Source organism: Gorilla gorilla, chromosome 19 (assembly GCF_029281585.2).
Source record: "Gorilla gorilla gorilla isolate KB3781 chromosome 19, NHGRI_mGorGor1-v2.1_pri, whole genome shotgun sequence".
Lineage (NCBI taxonomy): Eukaryota > Metazoa > Chordata > Mammalia > Primates > Hominidae > Gorilla > Gorilla gorilla.
The window spans coordinates 68,692,815-68,714,830 of NC_073243.2; the positions used below are offsets into that span (position 1 = coordinate 68,692,815).

Consider the following 22,016-nt stretch of genomic DNA (forward strand, 5'->3'; position numbering starts at 1 on the left):
AGGACTTTTTTTTTTTTTTGCATGTCCACACAAAAACTTGTATATGAGTGCTCACAGCAGCTTTATTTATAGTAGCCAAAAAGTGGAAACAATCCAATATTCATCAACTGATGAATGGATAAATACATGTAGTATATCCATACAATGGAATACTATTCAGTAATAAACAGAAATGAAGCACCGATACATGCTACAACATGAATGACTCTTGGAAACATTACATTAAGTGAAAGAAACCAGTCACAAAGGACCACATTTTATGATTCCATTTACATGAAACGTTCTGAAGAGGCAAATTTATAAAGACAGAAAGTAGATTCATGGTTGACTGGAGTATGAGGGGAGAGATTGGTAAAGCTGGCTAAGCAAAGCAGGGTTTCTTTTTAGGGTAATGAAAATGTTCTAAAATTGATAGTAGTGGTGTATGCACAACTCTCTGAATATGTAAAACCATCAAGTTGTATACTTTAAATGAGTGAATTGTATGGTATCTGAATTATATCTCAATAAAGCTGTTAAAATAACTAAAGGAATTAAAATGTCACACTAGAAAATATTCACTTCATGCAAACCATCCATCCAGCGGTTCCCAAAATCCTTTTCCTACCTTGACCACATTTTTGGATTAAATATAACTTTCTGATTCCAGACCATTTATGTTCTCTTTCTGTCATTCCCATCTCTGCCCACATTTTCCAGCCAGCTTACATTCTCAACAACTATCTCCATTTTCATACTTTTATTTAGATCCTGCCTACTGGTCTTTGCTCAAACTGTCCAAAATATAAAGACTTATACAATCGGGGAAGGCAAGAAATTGAAGACACCTCAGTGCTTCTCTCCTCCTACCTCCTCACTTTATGGATTAGGAGACAAAGGACAAAAAGTTTACATGACTTGTCCACAGTTACCAAAATACTTCTTGCTCACCTCTTCCAAAAAGCCTTCATGCACTAAGTGCCAATATTTCTGTATCTTTTTACTCAAGCTCTGATACCTTTCTTTATTGCACTACCAAAAGATACGAAATGCACTCATCTCAAGAGATTAACATTTAAATGCACATCCTGCATCTCAGAGAAAAAAGGCAGCTTTTTGGGTTCATGGTCATCGCATCTGATTTCTCTCCTGATACAGCTTTTCTTTCCTCAATTATCATGAATGACAGTTCAAAATTCATAGGGGGCTCACTTAGTACCAGCCCTGAGCAAACACAGAGTCAGACTCACCAGTTTCCATTTCCTCAACTCACTTCACAGAAAACCATGCCTGGGGTCTTCAGAAAAAGCCTTATTTAGTCCATACAAAACAATACTACATTTTAAAATGCTACTCAGGAAATAAAATGGCAATAAAGGGTATTTACATTTCTTTATAGGTATATACCTATATGTACACCAAGATCAAAAGAATGAGTTGGTTTTTTCAAATCAAATAAATATTCATCATGATAGGAAACACAAAAGCCTCCGGGGAGTGCCTGCATCCCCAGTGATGTATTTCCTGGGGAGCCAGGAAAACCATAAATTATGTAGGTATCTGCAGTCATTCTGGACTTTACAGGAAGAGAAAATATGTCAAATCCAAACTGGCGTAGTAAGTAATAACGTAGGGATTACTGAAGGAAGCGTAGTAAGTAATAACGTAAATCCACTAAAGAACAAGAATCATGAAGTCAAAGCTCATGCAGGTCTACTTGGCTTGGGAAAGCAAAGTAAACTGCTTGTTAAAAGGAAAAGATGGGACCAGGCATGGTGGCTCATGCCTGTAATCCCAGCACTTTGGGAGGCCCAAGTGGGCAGATCACTTGCGGTCAGGGATTGGGGACTAGCCAGGCCAACATGGCAAAACATCGTCTCTACTAAACATACAAAAATTAGCTGGGCGTGGTGGCGCACGCCTATAATTCCAGCTACTCAGGATGATGAGGCAGGAGAATCACCTGAGCCCAGGAGGCGGGGACTGCGTGAGCCGAGATTGCGCCACTACACTCCAGCCTGGGCAACAGAGCCAGATTCCATCTCGAAAAAAGAAAAAAAGATGGGCCTTTTGCTGGCTAAGCCTTTACTACTCCAAGAACTGCTGGGCCCAGGAGGCATCGCACAGAAGACCTTCATCCTTCATGAGTGATGAAGAGAAAGGCAAATGTAATTAGGCACACTTCCCTCCCCAGAGCGGGAACTGATGTGCGGCTGATTGAAGAAGTGATTACACAATGTTGGAGAGGCATTTAAGTGTTGCTCACCAGGGAGCCAGAGGGCTTTGGGAGCCAGTTCTGAGAATTACACACTGTTCCATAGTACTTGCTAATTGACCCGGTATTTTTGGCTGAAAACATTACCCCAAGGAGGTAAGTGAAAGCAGATAATGAGGACCTGTCATCTCACAGGGCAGCTCATGAGCAAAGCTTGAGCTCTAGAGACTGGACATTATTTAAATGCAGAAAACTACAAAAAGATCACAGCCTGAACACAAAAATATTCAGAAGTATGCATGGAGAAGGTTTCTGATTCTCAGTTCACATCTACCCCCACCTCTGTACAACTTTAGCTTGAAATTTAATAATTAATTATAAGTGTGAAGATAAGGAGGGTGTAAGTTAAATAACCATGAAGTCCACAAAATGGGCACATTTCTTTTTTCTTTTTTTTTTTTTTTTTTTGAGACGGAGTCTTGCTCTAGCCCAGGCTGGAGTGCAGCGGCGCGATCTCGGCTCACTGCAAGCTCCGCCTCCTGGGTTCACGCCATTCTCCTGCCTCAGCCTCCCGAGTAGCTGGGACTACAGGCACCCGCTACCATGCCCAGCTAATTTTTTTGTATTTTTAGTAGAGATGGGGTTTCACTATGTTAGCCAGGATGGTCTCGATCTCCTGACCTCGTGATCCGCCCGCCTTGGCCTCCCAAAGTGCTAGGATTACAGGCGTAAGCCACCGCGCCCGGCAAAATGGGCACATTTCTGAGAGCTTCATGATAGTCACTATTCATGTAATTGGACATCTATTCATAAATAAGGAAAGATATTTGCAAAGTTCAAGGAAAGTTCTGCACAAATGAAGGCCCAGTTGTTGCCAGGAAGGAGGGAAATGAAATTGGGGTAGAAGTGGGGAATTCAAGTTCTTTCAAGTTTACCATGTATACTTCTGGGTGTGTTTTTATTGTTGATGATGATATTGTTTTGCCTACTTATAATTACAACAGAGATTTTCTTGGTTTAAGGGCTAAAAATATGCATATATCTCTACTGTGATCTGGGAATGTGGCCTGTCTCTGATAACCATGTGTGTAAAAGTGAGTGAATCCTCCCTGATACAGTCAACTGGCTCAGATGCCTTGGATGGTCGACTCCAGCATTCCAAAACTGAGATATTTTTGGCTGGGTGTGGTGGCTCATGCCTGTAATGCCAGGACTTTGGGAGGCTGAGGTGGGAGGATTGCTTAAGGCCAGATGTTCAAGACCAGCCTGGGTAAAAAGGTAAGACCAAAAAAAAAAAAAAAAAAAAGAAAGAGAAGAAGGAAGGAGAAAGAAAAAAGAAAGAAAGAAAGAGAGAGAGAAAGAGCTAGGCATGGTGGCTCCCTCCTGTAATCTCAGCACTTTAGGAGGCTGAGGTAGGCAGATCACTTGAGATCAGGAGTTTGAGACCAGCCTGGCCAACATGGTGAAACCCATCTCTTCTAAAAATACAAAAATTGGCCGGGGCAGTGGCTCACGCCTGTAATCCCAGCACTTTGGGAGGCCAAGGTGGGTGGATCACCTGAGGTCAGGAGTTCAAGACCAGCCTGGCCAATATGGCGAAACCCAGGCTCTACTAAAAAAATACAAAAATAAGCCGGGCGTGGTGGCAGGCACCTGTAATCCCAGCTACTCTGGAGGCTGAGGCAGGAGAATCACTTGAACCTGGGAAGCGGAGGTTACAGTGAGCAGAGAATGTGCCACGGCACTCCAGCCTGGGTGACAGAGCGAGACTCCGTCTCAAAAAGAAAAAAAAAAAATAGCCAGATGTGGTGGTGCATGCCGGTAATCCCAGCTACCTGGGAGGCTGAGGCACGAGAATCACTTGAACCTGGGAGGTGGAGGTTGCAGTGAGCCAAGATCGTGCCGCTGCGCTCCAGCCTGGGTGACAATGAATGAGACTCCATCTAGAAAAGAAAAGAAAAGGAAACAAGAAAGAAAAAGAAAGAAAGAAAGGAAGAAAAGAAAGAAAGAAAGAAAGAAAGAAAAGAAAAGAAAAGAAAGAAGGAAGGAAGGAAGGAAAGAAAGAAAGAAAGAAAGAAAGAAAGAAAGAAAGAAAGAAAGAAAGAAAGAAAGAAAATGGAGATTTTTTTCAAAGTTTTGAATCCAGAAATAGGATGACTTAGAAAAAATGATATCAGGCACCAAATAAGTGGTTGAAATGGTGGCATAGTTACCAGTTGCCTGAATACACCCTCTGGCAAAGTGGATGCTTAAATATTGATGAAAAACAGTAAATGGCACATATGGGAGCCCATATTCTACTCTGCACCTGGGTGAACACAGAGGGGAAGCTGAAGCTATAATTGAGAATATATCTGGTACACATTCTAAATTTGCTTTTGTTTGCTCTTGAAGTTAGGGCTTTGAGGCTCTTGAAAGGAAACAGTGCAATGAACACTAGACCCAAGTGCATGGTGAGAATATGCTTCCCAACAGAGTCTTTGGTGCTCTAGAACATTCAGGAGCAATCACAGTGATATATTTAGTTGCTGCCTGGGGCCTTGTTCCCAGACTTTTAGAGTTGGTGTCTCTATCAGGCTGCATCTTCTGCTTTTGTCACTGAGCCACAGTCCTAGAGTGACTGAGGGGACTGAGTTATCTTTGTACACAGGAGCCACTAAAAGGAGGAGGACTAGAGATGGGAGGAAGGAATGAGGGAGCCCTGCTGAGCCCTCCTCTCCTGAGCCCCAGGGTTGCTTCTGGAGCCTCATGACAACGGTGCTGAAACCATGGTATGTTACAGGCTGACTCTGGTCCTGAGCATTTTAAAGACTGTGGAGGGATTTATTTTTGGTCCTCACGTGAGAGTATTTAAAAATCCCTATTGGAGCCTGGACTAAGCTCAAAGGATAGAGGGCCTCTGCAACAGGAACAGGTTGGGACCATTCCTGTCTGGGAGGAGACCTCTGCCATGTGTTGGGAAGGATAAGGAACAGAAACCCAGAAATGATGTGCGATCCGTTGGCCAAGCAGGAAACCTAGGTGCCATTCCTGTCCTCTACCTTCCCCTCACCCAATCCTGTTGATCCTCCCACTTCCACACCACCCCAATCCTTTTACATTTCCATCCTGGGATCCCACAGTAGGTAGAGATGCACATGCTTTAAGGCACCAGCAGACCAGGGGCATCCAAGAGAGGCGGAAATAAAAGTCTTAAAATACTTTTATATTCAATATATATATTTCTCAATGCATCTAGGTAATCATCCTAAGAAAAATCCGAATTTTGTTTTTGTTAGTCTTATATGGTTAGCTTTGCTTGAATTTTGAGTTGCATGTGTGGTTTGATGAAGGGTGATGGACTCTAACGGTCTTAATCCCATTCTGTGCCTAGGTGGCTTTAAGAACCTTCTAGCAGGCTTCCCTACTTCCCATCTTAATTTTATTCCCAGCTCAATTTTATTCTCCAGCAAACCACTTGTGTGATTATTCCAAAATGTAGATTTTACCACAGTACTGCCCTGCTTAAAATCCTTCATTAAAATGTCTGTAGGATAAAATTAGATTTCCGTTGCATGGTCTAGAAAGCTACTCAAGATCTAGTTCTTGGCTTTATTTCTAGCTTCATTTCTCATCTCCCCTGTTCCCACGTGCCGCCCTCCATATGCCCTATATTTGAGATGTCTCCAAGTACTTGAGGTCTCACAAACATCCTGTTGGGGCTTAGCAGCCAGTATTCCAGAATATGATATACTGACATGCTGAACTGAAGAAACTGCAAGGTCTCACTGACATTCCCCCCAGTCCCCACGGTCGTTCCCAAAGACCTTGGTGGGTGTGGATCTTAGACAGACAACTTCCTTGGGAAAGCTGAAGTTCCTATCTGCCTAAGATCCAGACCCAAGGAAAACAACTGTTTTTTCTTCCCCACCACAAGAGTAAGAATGTAACTACAACTGAGCAGACCAGAACCTTTCACTGTCAAAGAGACCTATTTACAAGTTAATCTCTGTTCCCTATTGGTTCATTGCCCCTTAACAGAATTCCTTTCCACCCCCCTCCCATAATCTCTTTTGCCAGGATCCAAGTCTTCTTTCTTTCTTTCCTCTTTCTTTTCTTTTTCTTTTTTGAGAAAGGTTCTCGCTCTATCTCCAGAGTACAGTGGCGCAATCTCGGCTCACTGCAACCTTTGCCTCCTGGGTTCAAGTGATTCTCCTGCCTCAGCCTCCTGAGTAGCTGGGATTACAGGCACCTGCCATCATGCCTGGCTAATTTTTGTATTTTGTGTAGAGATGGGGGTTTCACCATGTTAGCCAGGCTGGTCTCGAACTCCCGACCTCAAGTGATCCGCCTGCCTTGGCCTCCCAAAGTGCTGGGATTACAGGCGTGAGCCACCACACCCAGCTCCACGTCCCCATTCTTTCTGTAACATCAAGATGTGATGGTAGATAAGCTTCTGTACCTCATTGGGGGGTTGGGTCTTAATTCTGAAGCCTGCGTGTATACATGTTAAACAAATTTGCATGCCTTTTCTCCTATTAATCTGCTTCATGTCAGTGACTTTTCAGTGAACCTGCAGAGGGTGAAGGGAAATTTCCCCTTGGCTCGCCTACAATCCCATGCAGTTTCATGCTTCTATGTCTTTGTACATGACAATACATGACATTCCCCCTGCGTATAATGTTTTCCTCAACCCATTCCCCGCTGAACCTCCAAGTCTCTGTCCCTCTGTGAAGTCTCTGACTCCCTCCAGTCCGTGGTGCCCCAGAGTATTTTATGCACCCCTCTGTTGATAATTGACTCTCTGTAGTATAAGTTTTTATGTGCACATCTCTCTTCACCTGAGGGCAGGGAAGATATTTTATGTATCTCTATCTCTAAACAGTGCCTGGCACCTCATAGATACATGTTTATGGAATGGATAAATAAATAATAAAAACTCGTTTTACTTTGTTACTGAGCACAAAATTTGTTTTAAATTCTTATTTTACAAGAGATTAATTTTATTCCTTTTCTTATCACAACGATCTAATGGTTGAAATTCCACCTATTATTCAAATTCAGCTTAAATTTTCCCCTCTCCTCCCCTCCCCTCTCCTCCCTTCCTCTCTCCTCCCTTCCGCTCCCCTCCTGTTCTCTTCTCTTTCTAATACCCTAAGCGGAATTCAGCTTTTCCTCTGGTATTTCCAACATCTTCAAATCCTGTCTGGTGTTTCAGTTACTGTGTACATACTTGTCCTCCCCACTGTAATGTGTGTTTCTGTGGGGCAAGTCCTCAATCTTACTCATTTCAGATTCTGGGCACCAGGGAAGAGTCTGTAACCACTGGCTGAATTGATTTGAATTGTTCAGATGTTTTTAAAGGTAGCACGGGGCCGGGTGTGGTGACTTATGCCTGTAATCCCAGCACTTTGGGAGGCCCAGGCGGATGGATCACTTGATGTCAAGAGTTCGAGACCAGCCTGGCTAACGTGGTGAAAACCCATCTCTATTAAAAATACAAAAATTAGGTAGGCGTGGTGGCGCCTATAATCCCAGCTACTCTGGAGGCTTTGGTGGGAGAATTACTTGGACCTGGGAGGTGGAGGTTGCAGTGAGCTGACATCACGCCACTGCACTCCAGCCTGGGCAACAGAACGAGACTCTGTGTCTCAAAAAACAAAAGAAATAAAATAAAATTAAAATAAATAAATAAAGGTAGCATGGATACCAGAAGATACAGAAATAGATACTTCTCTCACAAACATCCTTTTTTGGTTGAAAAAAAAAATCACCACAAACAACTGTTCTATGAAGAAAAATAAAAGGCAAAAATTTAAAAGCAACCAAACAAAAAAAGCAAAGCCCTTTCCAGTGTTTTCTCCTGAAACAAAGGCCAGTTTGTTCAATGTGCCCCTAAACCAGAGCACCTCTCTAGCTGGAAAATTTCTGAAACACTGTGGGTTTGATAAGCTGCCCCATTGCTTTTGCACAACACTCTTACGGCTCCCAGTGAAGCATACTTCAAATGCGGGTAGACATTCTTAAGGCTACTGATTTGGAGGCATTACAATGTTTACAAACCAGCATTTGCTCCAGCCTGCAGACAATAAAAACGACCTGATTATGGTTTTCCCTTGGAAGGCTGCCGAGGTTAAAATGATCACACCAACAGTAAAAGAGGCTCCATTTTCCCTCTGTTTTTATTTTTAGGGTGTGATGTGTTAGTCGCTTCCAGCAGAATTTACTTCATTTTAAAGCATGAGACATAATTCCTGTTCTATTTTCAAGACCTTCTTTGCACTTCTCAATTTCTCCAAGTAGTTCTGGAAATGTACACACCCATGGACTTGCCTTTGCCCGAATTCCTGTTCCTTGCCTTCTTTATGTTTACACTTCCCTAGGGGAGCCAAAACCAACACTAATTAGCAGTGAATTAAATCTCACCTCTAGAATACTAAAAGGTCAGTGTTTACCCAGGATTCTAACCATCTCTAGAGTCCCTTTCCCCCAAAGATCAAAGACTTGCAGTTAAATATCCAGCCTTGAAGGAAAGTTCTGAGATCTGCTTCAATTATACCATTTATTCCTTAAGTTTTATTTCCCCTATCATAACATGTCCTTTCATGCCCATGTGGCTTTACATACCCAGTTTTCCCTAACTGGAACACATTTGCTCTTTTCTTTTTTCTTTTTTTTTTTCTTTTTTTTGAGACAGAGTCCCGCCCTGTCGCCCAGGCTGGAATGCGGTGGCCCGATCTCGCCTCACTGCAACCTCCACTTCCTGGTTCAAGCGATTCTCCTGCCTCAGCCTCCCGAGTAGCTGGGACTACAGGCGTCTGCCACCACGCCCGGCTAATTTTTGTATTTTTAATAGAGACAGGGTTTCACCATATTGGTCAGGCTGGTCTCGAACTCCTGACCTTGTGATCTGCCCACGTCGGCCTCCCAAAGTGTTGGGATTACAGGCATGAGCCACTGCACACAACCACACTTGCTTTTTTCTTTTTTTTTTCTCTTTTGTAATTTTAATTGAAGCGATTCCTATTCATTTTTTTAACTCTCTCTTGAAAGCACCAAATTTTAATATCTAAGTCAATTATTGGGGAAAGAAACACCATCAAGATCTTTCCTTCAGCACAAAACAACGATGTTCATTCCTCCAAGCATCCAAACTGAAGATCTACCAAAACAAAAACAAAAACAAAAGCCCACATTGAAATAAAAAGGAACAAAAATCACATTCCGGGGGGGTCAGTGCATTTAGCAGTCTTCGCTGGGCTGTCTAACCATCCTTCAGCTGACTTTCAAAAAAATAACATCCTAAGCTCATCAAAATACAGATTTTCCATTTGCTTTTTAAAATTAAAAATAATAGTTAAAAAAAAGGAAAACTTTGAGGAATTCACAATCAATTGCCTGACTCATTTTGATGTCATGTACAGCATATGGAGGTCAGGAAGGCTATTTGCAGCACATGTGGTTAGGGGCTATTCATCTTTAAGGTTTAGCTTTCTTCCAAAGAGTGTACAATACCCACAATTCCAAGTATGAAGGGACACAGACGATCTCCTTTGAGAATTCCACAGAACAATACAGGCGCCCCAGCTGTACTTCATAGAGCAACAGCGCTTCCGTCAGATTGACACAGTTCCCCTGTGTAAAGTATTTCCCATCCTGTTTCAATACTTTCATTGAGAGGTCAAGAATCAGTCTGAGAAACTCCCATGTGGAATCTTCTTCTGGAGACATGGAGATTGGAACAGCTGTCAAATCATTAATCACATAATAAAATTATCTCCCTTCTTTGGTGTACCTCTTCAGTACCGGAATACAGTCTTCTATTAGAACCTGATAGCAGTCTCCTTTAAGATTGTCTAAGACATCGCCACACGTTTTTCGCATATATTTCTTACATCCATTGATCACCATTTGGTCAAGCTCTACCATAGTGACCATCTTTGGTTTTAGTTTGACTATTTCACACAATATGCCCCCATCTCTGTCTCCCAGAATGAGTATATCTTTGCCAGTGTAATCTTTGCCACTTCCCATGATGGCCGAGGTATATGCCAAATCACTCTCTGCCAAATTAACATCCCCACTCAGGATGAGAATATTTCCAAACTGCTTTGAGTGTAGAATTTTTATATTTTGATAAGATGAATCTTCATCATACACCACCTCAATCTATGTCATATTCAACCAGGCGCCCATCAGTAATGGGCCAATATCTGTCGATGGCTCCTCCTCGAACTTAGGTGGTAATCGTTTTACCCGCCCTGTACTGTCCTGACTCAATTCCGCTTTGTTCAAAATACCGTCGATCTCTTCTTTGCCTTGGGCATCACCATTGTAACTCTGAAGATCCAGCAACACAATCCATGTGGGTAAATTCTCAAATTGGCAAAGCTGCCGTTCTTGTTTGTGCATGTTTCTAAATAGCCATGGTCCTTCCAGGTGTGCACCAACTCCACCATCCCCTGATCCTGGAAAATGGACTGGAGGCCTTTTAGAATGGTCTCACCATCAGCTTTGGTGCCAAGCATGAAGTCAAGTGTGCTGTGCTGCTGCCTTAGTGAGGCGAGGCCCTGTGCCATACCTGGGGGAGTGGCCTTGGGAGACTGGTGGGCCGAGTCAGGCTGCAGCAGGCAGGGAGTGCGCTGCACCAGGGAGGCCAGGACTAGCACTTGCTCTTTTCTTATTCAGCCTTCTAGACCCTCCTAATTTACTTTCTTGGATTTTCTTTTTTTCTCCCCCAACCTATTTTTTTTTTTTTGAGACAGGGTCTCACTCTGTCACCCATGCTGGAGTGCAGCGGCACAATCATGGCTCACTACAGCCTTGACCCCTGGGCTCAAGCAATCCTTCTCCCTTAGCTTCCCAAGTAACTGGGACTACAGGAACGCACCACCCCTCCTGGCTAATTTTTAAAACATTTTAGTAGAGACAAGGTCTCAATACGTTGCACAGGCTGGTCTTGAACTCCTGGGCCTCCCAAAGTAATGGGACTACAGGCATAGAGCCACCCCGCCCGGCGGTATTTTCTTTTCTCTACTTACCCAGAGTTAATTGCTCCATCTCAGTATTTCCACTGAACTCTGCTCACACTTTGAACCGACAGAGTATAAATTTATATTCTCATTATGTTTAGCCTCTCTAAGACTGACCTGCTGATTTATCTTCATATTTTCAGTATTCCCTAGTATGTAGTGCAACCTAGGATACGGTAGGCACCAAATAAATATTAGTAGTAAAAACAAGCAGGCCGGGCGCGGAAGCTCATGCCTGTAATCCCAGCCCTTTGGGAGGTCGAGGCGGGCGGATCACAAGGTCAGAAGATCGAGACCATCCTGGCTAACACAGTAAAACCCCATCTCTACTAAAAATACAAAAAATTAGCCAAGCGTGGTGGCAGGCACCTGTAGTCCCAGCTACTTGGGAGGCTGAGGCAGGAGAATGGCGTGAACCCGGCAGGTGGAGCTTGCAGTGAGCCAAGATCACAAGACTACACTCCAGCCTGGGCAACAGAGCAAGACTCCGTCTCAAAACAAAACAAAAACAAGCAAACAAGAAGTAAAACATAATTTGTGAAAGGTGATATAATGTAAACCACAAAGCAGTAACACTTTTTGAAGGACACTTGAGAGTAGCCATTTTTTTTAATTTGTATTTTTTGTAGAAATAGAGTCTTGCTATGTTGCCCAGGCTGGTCTTGACTCCTGGGCTCCAGTGGTCCCCGCTACCTTGGCTTCACAAAGTGCTGAGATTGTAAGCATGAGCCATCACACCCAGCTGGAAGTGGCCATTGTTTTAGTTGGTGTTAGAGTAGTGTTGCTAGCATTTTATTCAATGTAACAGGGAAAGTATACTAAAAGCTACTTTTATTGAGCACTTACTATACACCAGACATTGTGCTGCATATGCTTATGTGACTAATTTAACCATTACAACAAACTCTATGAGATAGATATTAAAATTCTCACTGCCTTGATGAGATTACTAAAGAGGATGAGACATTTGTCCAAACTCAGAGAGCTAGTGAGTGACAAGGCCAGTCTGGGGTCCGGTTTCACGCAATTCCACTTGCTGCCTCCCTCTGGTGTGCAGTGGAACCTAACACTACGAAACAGGCCACTGCCATGAAGTCCAGCATCAGCCTGGGATGGCATAAGTCAGTGACAGTAGCAAGAGCAGGCAGGAGAATTAGAAAGGAAGATTCTTTGACGTGCCTTGTTTTTGTTTTTTTTTTGTTGTTGTTTGTGTTTTTTTGAGACAGGGTCTCCCTCTGTCACCTAGGCTGGAGTTCAGTGGTGCAATCACAGCTCACTGCAGCCTCGACCTCCCGGGCTCCAGAGATCCTCCCACCTCAGTCTCCCAAGTAGCTGGGACTACAGGCGAGCGCCACCTCACCCAGCTAAATTTTGTATATTTGATTTTGCCATGTTGCTTACATTGGTTTTAAACTCCTGGGCTCAAGCAATCCACCCGCCTCAGCCTCCCAAAGTGCTGGGATTACAGGCGTGAGCCACCACACCCAGCTGTGACTTTTTTTTTTTTTTTTGAGACAGAGCCTCTTTCTGTTGCCCAGGCTGGACTGCAGTGGCACCATCTTGGCTCACTGCAACCTCCGCCTCCTGGGTTCAACTGATTCTTGTGCCTCAGCCTCCCAAGTCGCTGGGGTTACAGGCACCCATCACCATGCCTGCCTAATTTTTTGTATTTTTTTAGTAGAGACGGGATTTTGCCAAGTTGGCCAGGCTGGTCTTGAACTCCTGACCTCAGGTGATCCACCCGCCTCGGCCTCCCAAAGCACTAGGATTATAGGCGTGAGCCACCACTCCTGGACTGTGCCTTGTTTTTGAATTAACCATTGGAACTATCAGGCTGGGTGTGGTGGCTCATGCCTGTAATCCCAGCACTTTGGGAGGCCGAGGTGGGCGAATCACTTGAGGTCAGGAGTTCGAGACCAGCCTGGCCAATATGGTGAAACTCCATCTCTACTAAAAATACAAAAATTAGCCAGGAGTGGTGGTATGTGCCTGTAATCCTACTCTGGAGGCTGAGGCAGGAGAATCTCTTGAACCCCCCAGGAAGCGGAGGTTGCAGTGAGCTGAGATCGAGCCACTGCACTCCAGCCTGGGCCACAGAGTGAGACTCCGTCTCAAAAAAAAAAAAAAAAACCATTGGAACTATCAGTGATAGTAAATACACAAATTACACCACTTTTTTTTTTTGGAGATGGAGTTTAACTCTTCTTGCCCAGGCTGGAGTGCAGTGTCGAGATCTCAGCTCATTGCAACTTCTGCCTCCTGGGTTCAAGTGATTCTCCTGCCTCAGCCTCCCGAGTAGCTGGGATTATAGGCGCCTGCCACCATGCCCAGCCAATTTTTGTATTTCTAGTAGAGACGGAGTTTCACCATGTTGGCCAGGCTGGTCTTGAACTCCTGACCTCAGGTGATCTGCCTGCCTCGGCCTCCCAAAGTGCTGGGATTACAGACATGAGCCACTGTGCCCAGCCAAAGGAGGGATTTTTTATGGAAAGTTGAGACTAGCTCTGGTAATGTCACCATAGTTCAATAAAGAAACACCACAGATTAGTATACTATATGACTATTGTTAAAAGAAAAACCTTAGCCAAATTAAGTTTAACAGAGTTTAGCTGAGCAAACAATTATTCATGAATTGGGCAGCCTCCCAAGCCAGAGTAGGCTCAGAGACTCCAGCACAGCCAAGTGGTGGAAGATTTATGGACAGAAAAAGAAAAGTGATGCACAGAAAATGGAAGTGAGGTACAAAAACAGCCGGATTGGTCATAGTTCAACGTTTGCCTTATTTGAACATGGTTTGAACAGTTGGCCACCTTTCATTGGCCAAAACTCGGTGACTGGCACAAAAGTAGGCTTCAGTCCATTAACAACTGCATTTAGGTTATAGTTCACAATGTACAGAGAAACTTTTAGGCCAAACTCAAAATATGTTGGGAGGCAGCTTTAGGCTGAACTTGATTTAACACTATAGATATCCTAAAATGTTAAAGCAGTAGCATAAATTTAATCCTAGAGCAGTAAGAATTGCTCTTCTTGGGAACTGAGTGGAGCCTAGGAGGGAGGTCTTCTTGTGCAGCTGCTAAGTAGTGAAGGAGCTATGGCGGGGCGGTGGGGCTGGGGGGATGGTGGAAGGTGGTTAGGAGCAAAACTAAAGGCTACCAACAAACATTCCAGCAGAAGCAAAACAGTCATCGAAAGGCTGGAGCTGAAGAGCAACCAGCAATATACTGTGTCTAGATGATGAGAATTGTGAGGCGCCATTGAAAATCTCAGGACATGGAGCCAGCAGCAGGTAAGCTGAGCATGGCAGTGAGGCTTTCTAGGGTCTACTACTCTGCAGTTTGAACCAGGTATGTTGTGAGGTCACTGAACATTGTAAAATAGCTCAAAACTCAGAATAAAACAAGTATTTTTATCCCTTGTCAGTCTTTCCTCCTTCTGACCGTTCCAGCACACCCGTTTTCACACTGACCTTTTTCTTCAACGCTGCTTAGTAAATGGCAAAAACAAATGACAATTTACTTAGCTGGATGTGAGGCACTTCAGGGTCTTATCTCAGTTTTCCTCTGCAATCTTACTTCTTAATACTTGGCTAAACCAAATTAACCTGAGGCTCCAAGCCGACTGGCTGATTCAGTTTCCCTTGATTACCCAAGCACACTAGGGGACTTTTAGGAGTCCACTAGGGAGGGGCTTGTAGGATTTTTTAATCTCGCATTTTGTATTGGAATAAACAGACCCAGAGGGGTAAAGAGACAGTGGCAGGGATGCGACTAGGACCAAATGTCTTTACTTTGTCTCTTTCAGCTATATCAGCTCACCAACCAGCCTAACAGAATGAATAAATATCTAAAACAAATTTGGGGGCTAGGCACAGTGGCTTACACCTATAATCCTAGCACTTTGGGAGGCCGAGGAGAAAGGATCTCTTGAGCCCAGGGGTTTGAGGCTACAGTGATTTATGCCCATGCCATTGCACTCCAGTCTGCAGGACAGAGGGAGATCCTGTTTCTGAAAAATAAAAATTAAAAAAAATTGGGGGGATTTAAAAGTCAAGCTAAGAAAAAAAATTAATGACCATAAATGTTTTCCTTTAATATTAACTCAAAAGAAAATTTGGAAGCTGCAAATATTTTCTCTTGATAGAGGACGATTTATTATCAAATAGCTCAAGGTCACAATCTACTATAGGCTCAAGAGAATAATTTAGAAAAATATCTTTCTTTTTTTTTTTTTTTGAGAGAGAGTCTTGCTCAGAGGGAGTCTCGCTCTGTCACCAGGCTGGAGTGCAGTGGCGCGATCTCAGCTCACTGCAACCTCTGCCTCTAGGGTTCAAGTGATTCTCCTGCCTCAGCCTCCTGAGTAGCTGGGACTACAGGTGCGTGCCACCACGCCCAGCTAATTTTTGTATTTTTAGTACAGACGGGGTTTCACCATGTTGGCCAGGATGGTTTCAATCTCTTGACCTCATCATCCACCCACCTCAGCCTCCCAGAGTGCTGGGATTACAGGCATGAACCACCATGCTCGGTCAGAAAAATATCTTTCTTCTCACATGTTAAACTTTTGTGGTAGGCTTTGTAACAGCAAAAAAATATATTTGGCTTCACAAATATGAATGGCTGTTTTATTTTGTGTCATCAGTTCTAAGAATGCTCTTAGACCCAATCATATCTTAGCATTGTACCTCATATTACAAAGTGTTCATCATTCAAACAAAGGCAGCATGAAAACTTTGTTGTTAGTCTTCAAAGAAAAGTCCCTGGCATATCAACTGTGTACTTTTCCTTTTTTTTTTTTTTTTTTTTTTTGAGACGGAGTCTTGCTCTGTCACCCAGGCTGGAGTGCAGTGGTTCCATCTCCCCTCACTTCAAGCTCCGCCTCCCAGGTTCACGCCATTCTCCTGCCTCAGCCTCCCCAGTAGCTGGGACCACAGGCACCCGCCACCACGCCCAGCTAATTTTTTGTAGTTTTAGTAGAGACAGGGTTTCACCGTGTTAGCCAGGATGGTCTCGATCTCCTGACCTTATGGTCCGCCCGCCTCGGCCTCCCAAAGTGCTGGGATTACAAGGCATGATTTTTTTTTTTTTTTTTGAGATGGAGTCTGGCTCTGTTGCCCAGGCTGGAGTGCAGTGGCGCCATCTTGGCTCACTGCAACCTCTGCCGCCCAGGCTCAAGCAATTCTCCTCCCTTGGCTTCTGAAGTAGCTGGGATTACAGGAGCCTGCCACCGTGCCTGGCTAATTTTTGTAGTTTTTAGTAGAGACAGGGTTTCACCATCTTGGCCAGGCTGGTCTTGAACTCCTGACCCCGTGATCCACCCGACTCGGCCTCCTAAAGTGCTGGGATTACAGGCTTGAGCCAACGCGCCCAGCCACTTTTGCATATTTTAAACTGGGTCCAACCCAGTTACTTCTCTCGCCTTGGTGTTACAATTTCCCCATATTATTTCCTCTCCATCCGGACCAGCTGACCTCAACCCTTTGTCAATTCACACTCATTCCTCTCCCTTGTAAACTCAGTGTACCTCCTGCCTGTACTACACAGGCAATCACTGCATGTAAACTTGACTTGTTGTATATCTTACGGTTGTGTTCTAGCTGTCTTAATAACTACTACTGGCCGGGCGCAGTGGCTCACGCCTGTAATCTCATCACTTTCGGAGGCTGAGGCGGGCAGATCACAAGGTCAGGAGGTCAAGACCATCCTGGCTAACACGGGGAAACCCCGTCTCTACTAAAAATACAAAAAAGTAGCCGGGCGTGGAGGCGGGCACCTGTAGTCCTAGCTACCCGGGAGGCTGAGGCAGGAGAATGGCGTGAACCCGGGAGGCGGAGTTTGCAGTGAGCCGAGATGGCGTCACTGCACTCCAGCCTGGGAGGCAGAGCGAGACTCCATCTCAAAAAAATAAAATAAAATAAAATAACTACTACTTAATGAGAGCCTACAATAAATAGCAAGCGCTCAATAAGAAGGGTGAACATAGAATCTGTCATTCAAACCAAGACACCTCTGAGAATGGGGTACTATTAATAATTGCACTAGGACGGCCGGGTGCAGTGGCTCAGGCCTGTAATCCCAGCACTTTAGGAGGCCGAGGTGGGCAGATTACCTGAGGTCAGGAGTTCGAGACCAGCCTGGCCAAGAAACCCCGTCTCTGCTAAGAATACAAAATTAGCTGAGCATGCGTAATGGCACATGCCTGTAATCCCAGCTACTCAGGAGGCTGAAGCAGGAGAATCACTTGAACCCGGGAGGCAGAGGTTGCAGTGAGCCGAGATCACACCATTGCACTCTAGCCTGGGCAAGAGCAAAACTCTGTCTCAAAAAGTAATAATAACAATCACACTAGGACAACAGGTGTAAACCGGGGTTGCACTGACGAACTGGGACATATGGCCACCCTACCAATAAGTGATAGTGTGGCAGACATCACTGCAGCCTGGCTCACTCAACATCACTACTAACTCTCTTCTCCTTTCTTTGCCTTCTGTTATAGTAGCTGGCGATCCCAGTTTCCCTTTCTCCCTCAAAGATAGGGATAGCTCTGAGACACAGTTTTGGCCAGTAAGACCTTAGTGTGGTGTTTCTGATAATTAGTGCTTTCCTGTTGAAAGAGGATAGTTGCAGCTGGAGCAGCTCCTTTCATTTCCTTCCCCTGTGGAACTTACAGAGGAGTAGTAGCCACCTAGAGACCATGAAGTGATAAATATGAGGGCAAAAGGGTGGATAGCAGAACAGAAAGATAGGAATAAACTAGGTCTCTGATAGCAGCTAAAACAAAGCTCTTAATTGCTTATCTAGACCTCTTCTTCTGCAAGAAAAATAAACTTCTAGCTAAGCAGGAAGATTCTTTAGTTAATTGCAGGCCAAAGCATTCCTAACTTAGAAGACTAGTCATTATTTCATTTCAACTACTTTATACATATATATATATATTTTAGTAGAGATGGCGTTTCGTTTATAGATATATACATTTTTCATATATATATATATATGTCTTTTTGGAGACAGAGCTTCACTCTTGTTGCCCAGGCTGGAGTGCAATGGCACAATCTCAGCTCACTGCAACCTCTGCCTCCCGGGTTCAAGCTATTCTCCTGCCTTAGCTTCCCAAGTAGCTGGGATTACAGGCACGTGCCACCACGCCCAGCTAATTTTGTATTTTTAGTAGAGACGGGGTTTCTCCATATTGGTCAGGCTGGTCTCGAACTCCTGACCTCAGGTGATCCGCCCACCTTGGCCTCCCAAAGTGCTGGGATTACAGGTGTGAGCCACCGTGCTTGGCCCTTCATACATATTTTTAAAAATCTTTACAACAGCCCTAAAAGGTGCCTGCTATTATCCTCATTTTTCAGATGAAGAAACTAAACTTCAGAAGGACTTGGTAACTTGTCCAAAGCCATACAGGCAATTAACATCCAAGTTTAATTTCAAGCCCAAGACTGTCTGACCTCAGGGTCTGTGGTTCACACACAACAGATGAGGCTTCTTCACCTTGTCTCGTGAGCAGGAGCTGTGTGTGCCACAGGCAATCCCCTCTAAACAGATGCTGCTAGAAAGTAGGAGGATAAGAAATAGATCATGTTCTGAAATGGTTAAAAGACAATATGAAGTGGGCTGGAAAGGTTTGGCTTTTCAGTAACCATTACTTAATAAAGTCCACTCTTTTTTTTTTTTGAGTTCAAGTAATCATTGTTGAAAATAAAAGGCAATAAAAATAAAGACAGTTTTCACTATAGAAAGAAGGAAAGAAAGAAGGAAGGAAGGAAAGTAGGAAAGAAAGAAAGAAAGAGAGCTAGCTCGAGAGGGAGGGAGGGAGGAAGGGGGAGAGAGAGCAAGACAGAAAGAAAGAAAGACAGAAAGACAGAAAGGAAGGAAGGAAGGAAGAAAGGAGAGAAAGACAGAAAGGAAAGAAAGAAAGAAAAAGAAAAATCATATTGGCTAGGTGTGGGTGCAGAGCAAGACTCCTCCATCGGAAAAAAGAAAAGAAAAGAAATAGATCATGTTTTCCCCCTACTTCCTTGCCCTCACCCCTACTCTAAGCAATGTGAGGTTGCTACCCCTCTTACTCTACTGTGGAATACTCCTTCAATACCAAGATGAAGTGTTCAGTTCAGCAAACATTATTTTTAAGCTCCGTCCTCCATGTTTAAGTGTACAAGTTACCCCCAGGAACAATGTAGATATAACTAAATCTACAGCTAGTGGGGCAAGGTAGATGCATAAACAGATCATCTAAATATAATGGCCAAAGGCTAAACTAGAGATAGGTACAGATAGGGTGGGGCCCAAAAGAGAACATCTGGAAGGAGATAAGGCCTGAAGGAATTTCCAGGTGTGATTCAGCAAGTACTGAAAGATAGAGAAATGTAGGTCAGGGAAATGGTAAAATGGGAGAAGGGGTATGGAGTATGGATCATGGAAATTGAGGCAGTATAAAGGGTGGAAAAATCAGTACCTCTGTGTTCTGTAGGAGCTCAAGGGCTGGCGCTGTTGATTACATCTGAGGGAGTATTTGGCTACATTTCAAATTTCCAAAAAGTTTAAAAGGCTCTTTAAAAATCTTCATGATTAAAAATGACTAAGGTGTATTTTATTAGCCAAGAATAGAACTAATTTGGCCAGGCATGGTGGCTCACGCCTGTAATCCCAGCACTTTGGGAGGCCAAGGCAGAAGGATGGCTTGAGGCCAGGAGTTCAAGACCAGCCTGGGAAACATAGAGAGGCCCGCCCCCCCTACCACCGACAACTCTACAAAAATAAAAAACTTAGCTGGACATGATGGTGCATGCCTGTAGTCCCAGCTACTCTGGAGTCTGAAATGAGAGGATCACTTGTGCCCAGAAGTTCTAGGCTGCAGTGAGCTATGATTGTACCACTGCACTGTAGTCTAGGTGAGTGAGATCCTGCCTCTAAATAAAACATAAAAATAAATAAGTCAATAGATTCTGTCCAAAATTGATAAATCAAGAACCAGTGGCCAGGCATGGTGGCTCATGCTTGTAATCCCAGCACTTTGGGAGGCCAAAGTGAGAGGATTGCTTGAGCCCAGGAGTTTGAGACCAGGCTGGGCAACATAGTGAAACCTTGTCTTTACCAAAAAAAAAAAAAAAAAAAAGCTGGGCATGGGCATGGTAGCGTGCACCTGTAGCCCCAGCTACTCAAGAGGTTGAGGGGGAAGGATTGCTTGAACTCAGGAATTTAAGGCTGCAGTGAGCCATGATCACACCACTGTACTCTACCCTGGGCAACAGTGTGAGACCCTGTCTCAAGAAAAAAAGAAAAAACAGCAACATAAGCTAATTATTTGGACATAGGGAGGTAAGTGATCAAACAGCCAAGAGTTCAAAATGATTGCCTCTGGAGACTGGGACGGCTGTTTTAGTTATAAGCTTTTATTATTTATTTATTTATTTATTTATTTATTTATTTATTTATTTATTTTTGAGACAGAGTCTCGCTCTGTCGCCCAGGCTGGAGTGCAGTGGCGCGATCTCGGCTTACTGCAAGCTCCATCTCCCAGGCTCAAGCCATTTTCCTGCCTCAGCCTCCCGAGTAGCTGGGACTACAGGCGTCCACCACCACACCTGGCTAATTTTTTTTTTTGTATATTTAGTAGAGACGGGGTTTCACTGTGTTATAGCCAGGATGGTCTCGATCTCCTGACCTCATGATCCACCCACCTCGGCCTCCCAAAGTGCTGGGATTACAGGCATAAGCCACCGCGCCCAGCCAGTTATAAGCTTTTAATATACTCTCATAAAATTAGGTGAATGCATTGTGATGATAATAATTTGAACAATTTTTTAAAGTAAAAAGAAAAATTTCAGATACAATTATGTAATCAAGTGTATCCATATATTATCCCAACTAGATAATTCCAACAAATAGAGATACAGAAAGCTTCTTGATGGCCTTAGGATTAGGGAGAAAAGGTCTAATGAGCAGCTAGTTCAGGAGACCCGAAAAGACAGCTGCCTCAGCCCACACCACTTGGATGGGCGGCAGGGAGTCAGAATGAACTAAGATCTGCCGCTAAGGCCTCCCAAGTCACACGATTTTGCTAAATAGGGTACTGACTGCTTTCTGGAAAACCATCAATGTTCTCTGTGGAAGATGAAGAGTGGAGTTCTTCTTAGTTTCCTATTCTGCAACTTCGTTTTCCTTCTGTGCAACCCTCTTTTCACTTGATGTTTTCGCTTTTACTTTCTTTCTATTAATCTACTTTCTCCTTACAGTTTTTTCACCGTAACAGTTTTATTTTGCTCTCTAATCTTAAATTCTTCCCGCTATCCATGCCCTGAATTTCTCTAAGTCTTGGCTAATGCTCATATTCATAATGCTCATGTCAGACAATTTAGATTTTTGTCTCGATTTTCCAAGTGGTTAGCTGAAATCACTTTTTTTTTTGGATTCAGAGTCTTTCTGTGTCTCCCAGGATGGAATGCAGTGGCATAATCACAGCTCACTGCAGCCTTGAACCTCCCAGGCTCAAGCAATCCTCCTCCCTCAGTCTCCCCAGTAGCTGGGACTACAGGCATGCACCACCACACCCAGCTAATTTTTTAAAAATTTTTATAGAGACAAGGTCTCACCATGTTGCCCAGGCTGGTCTCGAACTCCTGGGCTCAAGCAGTCCTTCTGCTTCAGCCTCCCAAAGTATTGGGATTACAGGCCTGAGCCAAGGCACCGACCTATCACTTGGCTTTTGAACACAACTTGTCCATCTGTAAAACTGATTAATATTCCTCAGCATGATGTATAATAATGGCTAAGCTAACCCTGAAGTTCTTGAGAGAAAGTAATTTAAGA

At 43.9% G+C, this 22,016-nt stretch overlaps 1 protein-coding gene and 1 pseudogene across 2 annotated transcripts in view; both read right to left on the bottom strand.

Moving 5' to 3' along the window:
• Window positions 1–22,016, bottom strand: part of NIM1K (NIM1 serine/threonine protein kinase) — an 87,997-nt gene that overhangs the window by 62,506 nt on the left and 3,475 nt on the right. The gene's annotated exons all lie outside the window — the stretch shown is intronic.
• On the bottom strand, window positions 8,561–11,558 carry LOC109023802 (spermine synthase-like; annotated as a pseudogene).